This window comes from Dasypus novemcinctus (genome assembly GCF_030445035.2).
Source record: "Dasypus novemcinctus isolate mDasNov1 chromosome 21 unlocalized genomic scaffold, mDasNov1.1.hap2 SUPER_21_unloc_1, whole genome shotgun sequence".
NCBI classification, from domain to species: domain Eukaryota; kingdom Metazoa; phylum Chordata; class Mammalia; order Cingulata; family Dasypodidae; genus Dasypus; species Dasypus novemcinctus.
The window spans coordinates 653,497-667,008 of NW_026688136.1; the positions used below are offsets into that span (position 1 = coordinate 653,497).

Sequence of the window (13,512 nt, forward strand, 5' to 3'; positions counted from 1 at the left end):
TTAATGCCAGATAATGAATTATATTCTTCATTCCAACTAGATTCCAAATATCAGAAGTTCAAGGACATGAGTTTTATATTTGTATGTATATTTCACTTGCCTTATGTGGTGTTAATGATTGCACATAGAAGGCACATGACAACTCTATGAATGTAAACAAGAAAACATCTGGGTCCTTCGATTCTGTAAACTCCATTCTCGTGTAGATTTTACCCGGAGATTGGGCATGGCTGAACAATTTAAAAAGGCAAGCAGATGTCCTATCTGCATGACTTACCTTGAAAACCCAGTGTACCTAAAATGTGGATATGTCTGCTGCCTGCACTGCACCAATTCACTGCAGAAGGAGCCCCATCTGGAGGGTTTATTGTGCCCCTCCTGCCCTGTGGTCTCACAGAAGAATGACATCAGACACATTTGCCAGTTGCAGGAGCTGGTTTCCAAGGTCTGAGAACTGGAGCCTCAACTGAAAACTATTCTACAGATGAACCCAAAGATACTAAAGTTCCAAGGTAAGGAATCTGTATAACTTCCCACAATGGACCCTGGAATAAACAACTACTCAAAAGGTTCAATATTAAATATGGGCATTAGTTCAATTCTGACACCTACAATTTCTATGTGCCACAAACATCAGTTGTTCTCACCTCTGAGTGTAGATTAGATTCAACTACACTGGATATTTCAAAGAAAATATATTTTGTTCATGCCCTAGAACTGTGTTGTCCAAAACAGTAGCCACAGCTGGCTGATGAGTACTTTGAATGTTGAATAACAGTGAGGCAGAAGTAATCCATTGCCTCCGGCTTCCTAACATTAACTCTTAATTTTGATAAAACCATAGCAATTTTAAAGTGTACATGCAACTCCCCAGCCACCAAGGTGAACTGGGAATCTAACAGCAAAGAGAAAAGAAAGTTTAATATTTGAACATTATTTTACAATAAATAGAATACTTTTTCTTCCTTAATGCTGTCTATAATTTGAGAACAAACAACTGTGATGGTACCCGCCTTCAGGGATCTTATGCATTAAAAAGAATAATCAAATAACCACATAGTTGAATACAAACAGAATCCTTACTGTGAATGAAAGACCCATTCTGCCATAAAACAGGATATTTTAAACTCGTCAACAGTGCTAGATGAATTTCCTAAAAAAATTTTCTTTAGTGAAAAAGGAATTAAAGGAACAGAATTCAACCCTGTATTTGGGCACTTGCAGTAGAATGTGGAGGGTTTATAGTCTGTCCTTTCACTAACTGTCTTATTGTCTTCCACGGTGGATATGACCTTGGATGTAGACTCAGCCAATAACCTCCTCATCATTTCTGAGGACCTGAGGAGAGTCCGGTGTGGACATAACAAACAGAATCGTGAAGAACGTGCTGAGAGGTTCAGCTATGCAGTGTGCGTTCTTGGCTCTTCCGGGTTCACGTCGGGCCGCCACTACTGGGAGGTGGAGATGGGAACAAGCACAGAATGGGATCTGGGTGTTTGTAAGGAATCTGTTAACCGAAAGGGAACTGTTCTTTGGTCTTCGGATTATGGCTTCTGGACTCTGGGCTTGAGAGATGGAAATGTTTTCTCAGCCAGCACTAAGCCACACACTGCAGTCTGGGTGAACACCTGGTTACACCGAGTGGGCATTTTCCTGGATATGAATATTGGAAACCTTTCTTTTTGAGACATCACTGATGGATCCCATACCTTTACATTCAGCAACATTCCAGTTTCAGAGCCACTGTGCCCCTTCTTTTCTCCTTCAGTTTTAAGCAATGGTGATAAGGGCTCCCTGAGTATTTGTCCTATAGTAAATCCACACATTCCATTCTTCCAGCACAACCCAAGATAGACCAATCAAGCCAAGACAACGAAAACATTTATTAAGCATTCGTTTGTGCTAATACTTGTGGCCTTTTCTACATGGAACACACATTATAAATGCAATAAAAAAGAAATTTGGAAAACTTATGTTTCATGAACTCAAAGAAGTTTTCTTTTTCCTTGCCCACATTTAATTTTTATTCTGACTTTTTTAATGGTGCACAAAACAATATTTATTTATTTATTACCGAAAGTGAGAGGGAACTTTTGTGGCCTTTTTGTCTTTTGCTTTTAGGTGAAGGGAAAAGGGGGTTTTGCAAAATCACTCGGGAAAGGAAAAGTTGCTTTGTTAATCATGCCATATGGTGGGTGATTAACTGCGTGGACAATTACGTCTCACTTTTAATTAATTGTGCTTAAGGCTTTAATTAAGTGTAGGGGCTGCCCTTAGAGCAGCTCGTCCTGACGACGGCGCGTGGCTGGTGACGTCTCGCAGTCGCTGAACACGCGGCGAATGTTCCGGCGGCCACGGCGCAGGTGAAGCGGGGAAGCAGCGGTGCGCCCGTCTCCATGGCAGTGCTGATTCTCAGGAATTCGTCGCGGATGAAGCACTTGGCCCGGGTCACGCGTGGGTCCTCTCCGGGCTTGGGAAGCAGCATCCTCAGGAGCAGCGTAGCGAGCAAATGCTGGACAGCAGTCCTCGATCTTTGATTTTCCAGCAAGGCCTTTCTCAGCAAGCAGGTCTCGCTGGTTGAGGAACAGAATCGCAGAGACGGTGCGCAGCCGCCCGCTGTTCCAGACGCCCTTGGAGAGGTGCAGGGCCGCGGCCGCGGCTGCCGGGCTGTCCTCCCGAAGGGCCACGTCGCAGCTGCCGCTGGCTACGCCAAAGTGATGGCCGCGCAGCGCGGGGCGGGCCCGCTTGGTCCTCGCGCTGGCCGCCCACATCGACCACGGCCAAGCCGACTTTGTCCACCTGGAATTTGGTCTCAAAGACTCCATAAGTCAGGACGCGGCCGCGAGGCAGGCGCTGGTCGCTGGGCACGAGTGGGCCTGCTTGACGACATTAGTCTCGTCCACGCAGTCCTGGGTGCAGGCAGTCAGCGGGCACCCACTGGCGCGCTGGTGGCAGGCGCGCCCTCCTCCTCCCGCAGAGCCCTGGCGCGCTCGGGAGGGAAATCAAGGCAGGCGCGTGCACCATGCTCAGGGTGCGGTCCCCGCCGCCGCGCTGGTTCTCGGGCTTGGCCAGCTCCACGCGCGGCTCCAGGTTGTCACGGCGGCCACGAGGGTCTCAGCGGCCTCTTTCAGGTTGTTCTCCATGTCCTGCGCTTTCGTAGCCTTCTCGCCACCGCTGTTGGCTGCTTGCAGCCTGCGGGTCCTCTTCGGCGCCCTCTCCATTAAGCCCATTAACAGGCAGGATCCTCATTTGCTTCACGATAGTGCTTCTACCACATTCTCCAGCACCCAGCCGCTGCAGGCGGGCAGGGCCCGTCGACCTGCTCGTCCTGCTGCAGCAGCTTCTCCATCTTCTCGTGGCCGCGCGCTGCGCCTTCTCCTCGTTGCGCTCGTCCTCGGCCTTGCTGTTTCCGAGGCCTCGCGGGGGCCGGGGCAGGGCCGGGCGGGCCGGGCCGGGCCGGGCTGGCCGGGGCGGGCTTGGCTGCTGGCAAGGAGCGCAAGGGGCTGACTGCGGGCCGCGGGCGGGCGCCGGGGAGTGTGCGGAGTCCGTGGGAGCCGAGAAGCGCGCGCAGCTTCCCGCCCCGCGAGCCAAGGCCGAGAGGCTGAAGGCGGCCGCTGCGGGTCCGAGGCGGACTTGGGCAGAAGCCGCGGGAGCTGCCGCCCCGCTCCTACTGCCTCCGCCGCGGCCCCGCCACCGCCCCGACCCAAAGGTGCGGCGGCGGGCGGGGGGAGCGGGGGAGGCTCAAAGTTTTAATTGGAAAATAAATTTCACTTTATATACTAAATGTTGTGGGTGGTTATTCTCTGAACATATGGTTATTCTCTTTGAATGCAATGATCGCAGCCAGAGGGGCGGGAGTCTCTTGAGAGCACAGGTAGGGCCTAATGGAAGGACAGGCCAGTAGGTCAAGCCCTCAATGTCCTTGTAAATAACGATGACCATGGCGCTTCACTGAGCTAATCTTGGTGGTGACCGTGAGTCACAAGGGGAGAGGGAGGGAAAAGATAGATGGAACACGGGGCATTCTGGGGCAATGGAATTGTTCTACATAGACCACATCAAAATCACCAAATCTATAAAAGCGTACAGTCCAAAATATAAACCACAACATAAATCATCGACCATGGTGAGTAACAATGTTTCAATATTTGTACATCAACTGTAATACATGTACCATCCGCATGTAAAATGTTATTCATAGGGGAAAGGGGAAAAGGGAGAGGACATTGGGTATATGGGAATCACTCGTATTCTGTACATGACTTTTCTGTAACTTAAAGCTTCTTTGAAGACAAATGAAAAAAAAAATAAGACATTGGGTGAATACATGGAAGAAAATGTCACATCGAAGACCACAGATCTTACAGTGGTGAAAGACATAATAGGAAAATTTTTAAGTTATATTTTTTATTTCAAACTTTTTTTTTGTATTTTATTTATTTTTAAAACCATCATTATTATATCGTTTTCATATTAGTTGTATTTGGCTATAATGTTGGCTTCAATTTTGAAGAAGTTTTGTATCACAGAAGGGTTGCAACTGTGATGGGGAGGATCATGGATGTGCGGTGTCAGACACGGGGTTGCACTGGAGGAAGTTCACCTGGGGCATACCTACAAGGAATACGAATGCCTTCAAGTGTTCATGGGGCATTGTCACAGTGGGTGGAGATCCAAACAATAACTAAAGAAATATCAAATTCCCATCCTGGGGAGCTCTGCCACATTCTCTAATGGGACAGCAAGAATCCCCTGAGTGATTAGTGAAGGATGGACCATTTACGTGTCCTTGACTGTGATGACTGTACTTATGAAACTTTTGAAATTGAATCTTATCATATTATTATAGGGTGCCTAAGAGTTACCTCCTGAGAGCCTCCTTTTAGCTCAAATGTGGCTTGTCTCTAAGCCAAAACTCAGCATCTAAAAGCATTACCTTTCCCCCAGCATGGAACATGATTCCCAAGGATAAGCCTCCCTGGCACAGAGGGAGTATTACCAGTCACCAATTGGCAATGCAACTGGAAAAAGACCTTGACAAGAAGAGGGAAGAGGAAAGACAAGTGAGTTCATAAGGCTAAGAAACTTCAAAATGATTCTGGAGGTCATTTCAGAGGTTGTGCTTATGTATGTCTCAGCAGATACTCATTGACTGTTGAAGTAAATATTACCACAAATAAAAGGGCTCCTGAGGGCTCTGGAGACATCCAGACACTATAGGCAGGGCAGACAGCTCAGGAGTTTGGTGCCCTGCCAGTAGGCACTACTTTGGAATTTATGCTTCCCACTGTGACAGAGTTGGAGCAAGTTGTGGTTTCCCTACACGTGACTATACTGTCCCTCTAGTTGAACCTATAATTAATACTAGAGTCGATAGTTGTATATCCAGGAGACTTAAATCTGGGCTATTCATGTGCCAATTGGGCCCTGAATCTCAACAGACTTGCAACATCTACTCTCCAGTTCACTGGACTCACCCAGGACAACTAACAAGGAGATGAAGTCTGACAATGGCCATCTCAAGGAACAGAGAGAATCTGCAGGTGCAAGCATGAAGATCCCATCCATCTGCCCCATAGGTTCTAAGTCCCCTCTCAATTAGAGGTGGAGTGGGCATCACCATCACAGAATCCTCAGGATTGGGGAATGGACAATGGACTAGAGTAGACTTACAGTTGTTCTACTGCAGATATTTGATCTTAGCAATAGAAGTAGTTTTATCATAGATGTGGAGGCAGTGGCTGATGAAGGTTCCAAGGGGAGGAAGAGGGAAAAATAGGCATAATTTGGGGGCATTTTCAGGACTTGGAATTTATCTTGAATGACATTGCACTGACAGATACAGATCATTGTATATTTTATAATAACATGCAAAAATGAACTGAAGAGAGGGTAAATTACAATGTAAACTATAATCATCACTTAGTGGCAATGTTCCAAGATGTGTTCAATTGTGGCAAATGTACCACAGTAGTAAAGAATGATGTTGATGTGGGAAAATGTGGGAGAGCTAAGGAGCGGGACATATGTGAATCCCCTATATTTTTTGTAACATTTATGTAATCTAAGTTTCTTCAAAAAATAAAAAACTGAAAAGTATATTTAAAAACTAATTAAATAGAGAGATTCATTAACAATATTGGTGAAGTTGCTACATGTATAAATACTTGTATGTCAGGAAAAAAATAAATTGCATTTTGAATACTAAATAGTATGAATGGTTATTCTCTTGTTTTATGTTTATATTTACATTTCTATAAAAACATCCTGAATTCTCAGCTCAATTTCCAAATATTTTTCTTTTAATTTTTGTAACAACAACTGAATATATTGTGGAGGTTATAAATTAAACATTGGCACATATCCAAATTGTGTAATTTTCAAAATGATAGGGAAAGAGTACCTTCTTGTCAAAGCAAAATTGTGTGTTTAAACAATAGAAAAAATATAAATACCAGTATAATATCCAGAATTGAAAAGACAAATTTTCTCCATTATGACAAAGTTTATCTTAAATTTCCCTCACCTGTGCTCCCCTATGTAGATAAACCACATACTTCACGTGATGTAGAAATATAACTGTTTGGTATCAAGTATCCTCCTGGTAGCATCTCATATGAGCAATCTTTCATTCCTTACTTCTCCCATGTGGCACCCTCCTTCTCATGACACAAACCTTTAAATCCCTAGAACAATCAATAATGAACAAAAATGGGCAGGCCTCATAAATCCTAGAGAGGAATTTAAAAAGAATTCTAAAACTATAGAAACAACCCAAAATAAGGTAAGAAGAATATATCACAAAGAAACATAATACAGCTATTATAAATATACATGACATAATTTAATTACAAAGATCTACTGACGAAAAGTAAATTATATATATATATATATACACACACACACATATTCCTTACACACTATCAACATAAGAATGTTGTAGGGGGGCGGAAGCAAGATGTCGCTGAGTGAACTTGCCTTGCGATCTCTCCTGGGAAGAAACGGCTGGGTGCGGCTGGAGGTTCTCCGAGGCGGGGTTTTTTTCGGGATTTTTGCAGGGCAGGAAGTGTCTGGACATCGATTTGGTGGAAAGGTAATGGAGAGGATCAGTCTATAAGATATAATTTGGGTTCTATTGCCCGGAGGTGAGACCCACACACGGGTTCCTCCCTCTTGGGGGTGGGGGGAACCGCAGTGCCGCATAGCGGCTCAGCTTTTTGGTGGCTCTGCGGTGCTGGGGAGTTCACGAGTCCTGGGCGGGCTATTGGAGGGTTGATGGGACGGGTCGCCTTTGCGGATCGATTTGGGAAGATAGATGGTGTTTTGTTGTGAAGCGGGGGAAATTTTTGATTGCGGACACAAATAATAGCGCTTCCACCTGAAGCCCCGCCCCCACAAGCCCGACTGCCGATCTGCAACCGAATTAGGCTGTAGGCAATAAAGGGACGTAATTGGGAAGTTATTTCAGGGTGCGGCGAGGGAGGGGGACATGTCTGGAAGCCAATTAGGGAATATTTTGTGAAGCTTGGGAATTCCGGTTTTGGAATCTGTTTTCGGCGTCACAGGCCAGGCTTCGGAGCTGTGCCAGTAAAGTGGCTGCGGTGTAAAGGCGCCCTCAAGTAGCAGTGTTCTGGAAGCACAGGGCAGGAGCTGTCCAAAAGCTGAAGTGACGATGTACCAACATTAATGAGCCCTACTAAGTAAGTGAATTGCAGGGTTCAGACATAATATAGAGTTTCCGGATCTGACTTCCCCCATTGGGCTGGTGCCCAGCTGTGGGGATCCCTGAGGGCTGTGTTACACTACGGGGCTCCTAGGCTTCCTGTTGACCAGATTGGAGGTTGCCTGGTCTGAATCCCCTAAACTCTGGTGGCCCACACCCCAGAGAATCACACCTCTTGAGTCTTTAATATCTCAGACTTTCCACCCCTGAATCCATCACGCCCTGAGGTCCATCTGAGGTCCTTGAATGCCCTAGCCTTCAACGATGGTGTTTTTTCTTTATTGTTTCATTTTGTTTTGTTTTGTTTTTATTTTCATTTTGTCTTATTTTTTACTTTTTTTAATGTCCTGATTGCTAACACCGCATTATCCCCTACTCTTTTCTCACAGCGCATCCCCCAAAGTCTTTTTTTTATTCAGTTATTTAGGTTTTTTTTGTGGTTATTCTTGTGTAGTTGGTGTATTAATTGTGGTTTGTGTATATCTGTTTTTTTTCTTTCCCCTACCTGTTCCCCACCCTTTGCCCACCCCCTTTTCCTTTCTTCCTTTCTTCTCTTCCCCCCTTTTATTTTTATTTATTTTTATTTTTTTATTTTTTCCCTTTTTCTGTTTTCTCTCCCCCTCATGTCCCTCATCTTCTACTTATTTTATTTTAACTCAATTATAAATAGGTGTGGCAGGAAACACCTCACATTTGCTGGAGTTTTCTCATCCTCCACTGCCTCATTTCTGTGTGAATTGATTTAGGCTACCTACACTATTCTCTTTCCCCTACATCTTGATATCCACCATCATCTACTGTCTCTCCTATATTCCACCTCCCACCTCCCTTTCTTTGATCCACGAAGTGTCTAAGTCTTAATTTCTAATACCTTTGTTTTGTTTTCTGTCTGTTATCCACTCTTGAAACTATTACCTTTATTTCCTTTTTTCCTCTCTCACGTAAACAATAGCTTTTTAGCTCATACCATATTCCTCCCATATTCAATCATCTACCTCATAATAGGTACTCTACCTACTGCTATAACTCTACACAATTTACATGAATCTAACCTCCATCCTCCCAGATCTCATATTCTTACTTTGATAACATATATCACCAATACTATTTTACACTTTTCCCTTGCTTACACAATTGCCTTTCCCCGGCACTAATACTTTCCTTTAAAGTGAACTTAACCAACAACAAGAAATTAGAATAAGAAGAACAAAGTGACAAAGAGAAGATATAACACTTATGCAAAAACAACAGCTAATTAATCTCAAGAGTAGACAAAGAAGTTAAGGAACTGATTAAATCCGTCAAGATTAAATAATGACCAGAAAGGAACAAAAATCTACAAACCAAACCAGTCAGTAATCAGGAAATCATGGCTGAATCCAATCAACAAACAAAAAATCAGGAAGGGGAGCAGAACTTTGCACAAGCAATGAAAGATCTCAGAACATTTATCAACGACAAATTTGATGAAGTAATGAAAGAGGTTAACAACATGAAGACATCACTTGGAGGGGAAATTGCAGACATACGCAAAAAGATAACAGATATGATGGGAATGAACACCACAGTTCAAGAAATCAAAAATACACTTGCAGCAGATATCAGCAGACTAGAAGAGGCAGAGCAGAGAATTAGTGATGTGGAAGACAGTACATCAGAAATCAAACAGATAGTAGAAGGGGTCGATAAAAAGATAGAAAAAATCCAGCTAGGACTCAGGGACCTGAATGACAATGCAAAACACTCAAACATACGTATTATAGGCATTCCAGAAGGAGAAGAGAAGGGAAAGGGGTCAGAAGGAGTGTTGCAGGAAATAATGGCTGAAAACTTCCCAAATCTACTGAAAGAGACAGATGTACATATCCAAGAAGCACAGCACACTCCACTAGTCATAAACCCCAACAGGCCCACCCCAAGACATATACTTGTCAAATTATCCAATGCTCAAGACAAAGAGAAAATCCTAAAAGCAGCAAGAGAAAAGAAAACCATCACATACAAGGGAAGCTCATTAGATTAAGTGCTGATTTCTCATCTGAAACCATGGAGGCAAGAAGGCAGTGGTATGATATAGTCAAGGTATTAAGGGAAAAAATTTCCAACCAAGAATATTCTATCCAGCTAAACTAGCATTCAAATATGATGGAGAGTTCAAAATATTCGCAGACAAACAGAAACTGAAAGAGTATGCCAACAAAAAACCTCCCCTTCAAGAAATTCTAAAGGGAGTTCCGCAGGAAGAAAGGAAAAAACAGGACAGACAAAGTTGGAGGAGAGAATAAGAGCAACAAAAACAAAAAAAAGACAAAAAGAGAAGGGAAACAAATACAAACAAAATATGACAAACACAAATCCAATCAAAATATGGCTAACACAAATAATTCCTTGAAAGTAATAACACTGAATGTCAACAGATTAAACTCACCTATCAAAAGATTCAGACTGGGACATTGGATAAGGAAATATACCCCATCCGTATGCTGTCTACAAGAGACACATCTTAGACCCAGAGATGCATGGAGATTGAAAGTGAATGGCTGGAAAACAATCACACAAGCAAACAATAACCAAAAAAAAGGCAGGAGTACCTATATTAATATCAGACAAAATAGATTTTAAAGGTGAAACAATTGTGAGAGAAAAATAAGGATACTACATTTTAGTGAAAGGGAAAATCTGTCAAGAAGATCGAACAATCATAAATATTTATGCTCCTAACAAGGGCGCCTCTAAATACGTGAGGCAAACACTGGAAAAACTAAGTGGAAAAATAGATGCATCTACAATTATAGTGGGGGATCTTAATACACCACTATCAACTCTGGACAGAACATCTCAAAAGAGAATCACTAAAGAAACAAAACTTTTGAACAGTATATTAGAGGAGCTGGATCTAATAGACATATATATATCATTGCACCCAAACACAGCAGCATATACTTTCTTCTCAAGTGCACATGGATCATTCTCCAAGATAGACCATATGCTAGGCCACAAAGAAAGGCTAAATGAATTCAGAAAGATTGAAATCATACAAAACAATATCTCTGACCACAGTGGAGTCAAGCTGGAAATTTTCAAGGGACAGAAGCCCAGGTTTCACACCACGATTTGGAAATTAAACAGCACACTCTTAGAAAAACAGTGGGTCAAAGAGGAAACTCAAAAGAAATCAATGACTACTTTGAATCAAATGATAATGATAACATAACATACCAAAATTGATGGGATGCAGCAAAAGCAGTACTGAGAGGAAAATTTATAGCCATAAATTCATATATCAAAAAAGAAGAAAGAGGGAAAATTGAAGAACTAAATGCACATTTGAAGGAATTAGAAAAACAACAACAAAGTAACCCAACAGGAAGAAGAAGGAAGGAAATAACAAAGATAAGAGCAGAACTAAATGAAATAGAAAATAAGAAAGCACTTGAAAAGGTAAACAAGACCAAGAGCGGGTTTTTCGAGAAGATCAACAAAATTGACAAACCTTTAGCGAGACTAACAAAGAAAAAAAGAGAGAAGATGCAAATACACAAAATAGGAAATGAGAAAGGCAATATCACCACTGACCCCACAGAAATAAAGACTATCATAAGAGGATACTTTGAAAAACTATATTCCAACAAAAATGACAATTTAGAGGAAATGGACAAATTCCTAGAAACACATAAGCAGCCCATATTGACAAAAGAAGAAATTGATGATCTTAACAAACCAATCACAAGCAAAGAGATAGAATCAGTCATTAAAAATCTCCCAACTAAGAAGAACCCAGGCCAGATAGCTTCACAGGTGAATTTACAAAACATTCCAGAAAGAACTAACACCAATCCTGCTGAAACTCTTCCAAAAAACTGAAACAGAAAGAACATTGCTGAACTCCTTCTATGATGCCAACATTACCCTAGTACCAAAGCCAAACAAAGACACCACAAGAAAGGAAAATTACAGACCAATTTCTCTAATGAACCTAGACACAAAAATACTTAACAAAATACTTGCTAATCATATTCAGCAACACATTAAACAAATTATACACCATGACCAAGTGGGATTTATCCCAGGTATGCAAGGATGGTTCAACATAAGAAAATCAATCAACGTAATACCCCATATAAACAGATTGAAGGCAAAAAATCACATGATTATATCTATAGATGCAGAAAAAGCATTTGACAAAATACAGCACACTTTCTTGATAAAAACACTCCAAAAGATTGGAATACAAGGAAATTTTTTGAACATGATAAAGAGTATATACGAAAAACCTAAAGCCAACATTGTTTACAATGGAGAAATCCTAGAATCCTTCCCTCAAAACTCAGGAACAAGACAAGGATGCCCATTGTCTCCACTCCTATTTAACATTGTCTTAGAAGTACTTGCTCGAGCACTGAGGCAAGAACCAGATATAAAATGCATTCAAATTGGAAAGGAAGAAGTCAAAATTTCATTATTTGCAGATGACATGATCCTATACATAGAAAGCCCTGAGAGATCTACAACAAAGCTTCTAGAACTCATAAATGAGTTTAGTAAAGTCTCAGGTTATAAGATCAATGCGCAAAAATCAGTAGCATTTCTGTACACCAATAATGAGCAAGATCAGGAGGAAATCAAGAAACAAATACCATTCACAATAGTAAATAAAAAAATCAAATACTTAGGCATAAATTTAACTAAAGAGGTAAAAAACTTATACACCGAGAACTATACAAGACTGTTCAAGGAAATCAAAGAAGACCTAAATAAATGGAAGAATATTCCTTGTTCATGGATAGGAAGACTGAATATTATTAAGATGTCTATCCTACCAAAACTGATCTATACATTCAATGCAATCCCAATAAAAATCAACACAGTCTTCTTTAAGGAACTAGAAAAACTAACTATGAAATTTATTTGGAAAGGAAAGAGACCCCGAATAGCCAAAGACATACTGAAAAAAAAAAAACGAAATTGGAGGAATCACACTACCTGACTTCAAAACATACTACAAAGCTACGGTGGTGAAAACAGCATGGTATTGGCATAAGGAGAGACACACAGACCAATGGAATTGAATTGAAAGCTCTGATATAGAACCTCACATATATAGCCACATAATATTCGATAAAGCCACCAAACCCTCACAACTGGGAGAGAGTGGCCTATTCAACAAATGGTGTCTGGAGAACTGGATAGCCATATGTAGAAGAATGAAAGAGGATTACCATCTCACACCTTATACACAGATCAACTCAAGATGGATCAAAGACCTAAATATAAGAGCCAAGACCATAAAAACCTTAGAAAGCAGTGTAGGGAAACATCTACAGGACCCTGTAATAGGAAATGGATTCATGAATATCATACCAAAAGCACGAGTAGCAAAAGAACTAATAGATAAATGAGACTTCCTCAAAATTAAAGCCTTCTGCACCTCAAAGGAGTTTGTCAAGAAAGTAAAAAGGGATCCCACACAGTGGGAGAAAATATTTGGCAACCATATATCTGATAAGAAACTTATAACTTGCATATATGAAGAACACCTATATCTTGAAAATAAAAAGATAAACAACCCATTTAAAAAATGGGAAAAAGATTTAAACAGACACTTCTCCAAAGAAGAAATACAAATGGCTAAAAAACACATGAAAATATGCTCCAAATCTCTAGCTATCAGGGAAATGCAAATCAAAACTACAATGAGATACCATCTTACACCCATAAGATTGGCAGCTATGAAAAAAACAGAAGAATACAAATGCTGGAGAGGATGTGAAGAAAGGAGAACACTCATC

At 41.5% G+C, this 13,512-nt stretch overlaps 2 pseudogenes; one reads left to right on the forward strand and one right to left on the reverse strand.

Moving 5' to 3' along the window:
* Positions 1–217: 217 nt before the first annotated feature.
* LOC131277437 (ret finger protein-like 4A) lies at positions 218–1,854 on the forward strand (annotated as a pseudogene).
* Positions 1,855–2,273: 419 nt separating this feature from the next.
* Positions 2,274–13,294, reverse strand: LOC101420920 (guanine nucleotide-binding protein G(s) subunit alpha pseudogene; annotated as a pseudogene).
* Positions 13,295–13,512: the final 218 nt, after the last annotated feature.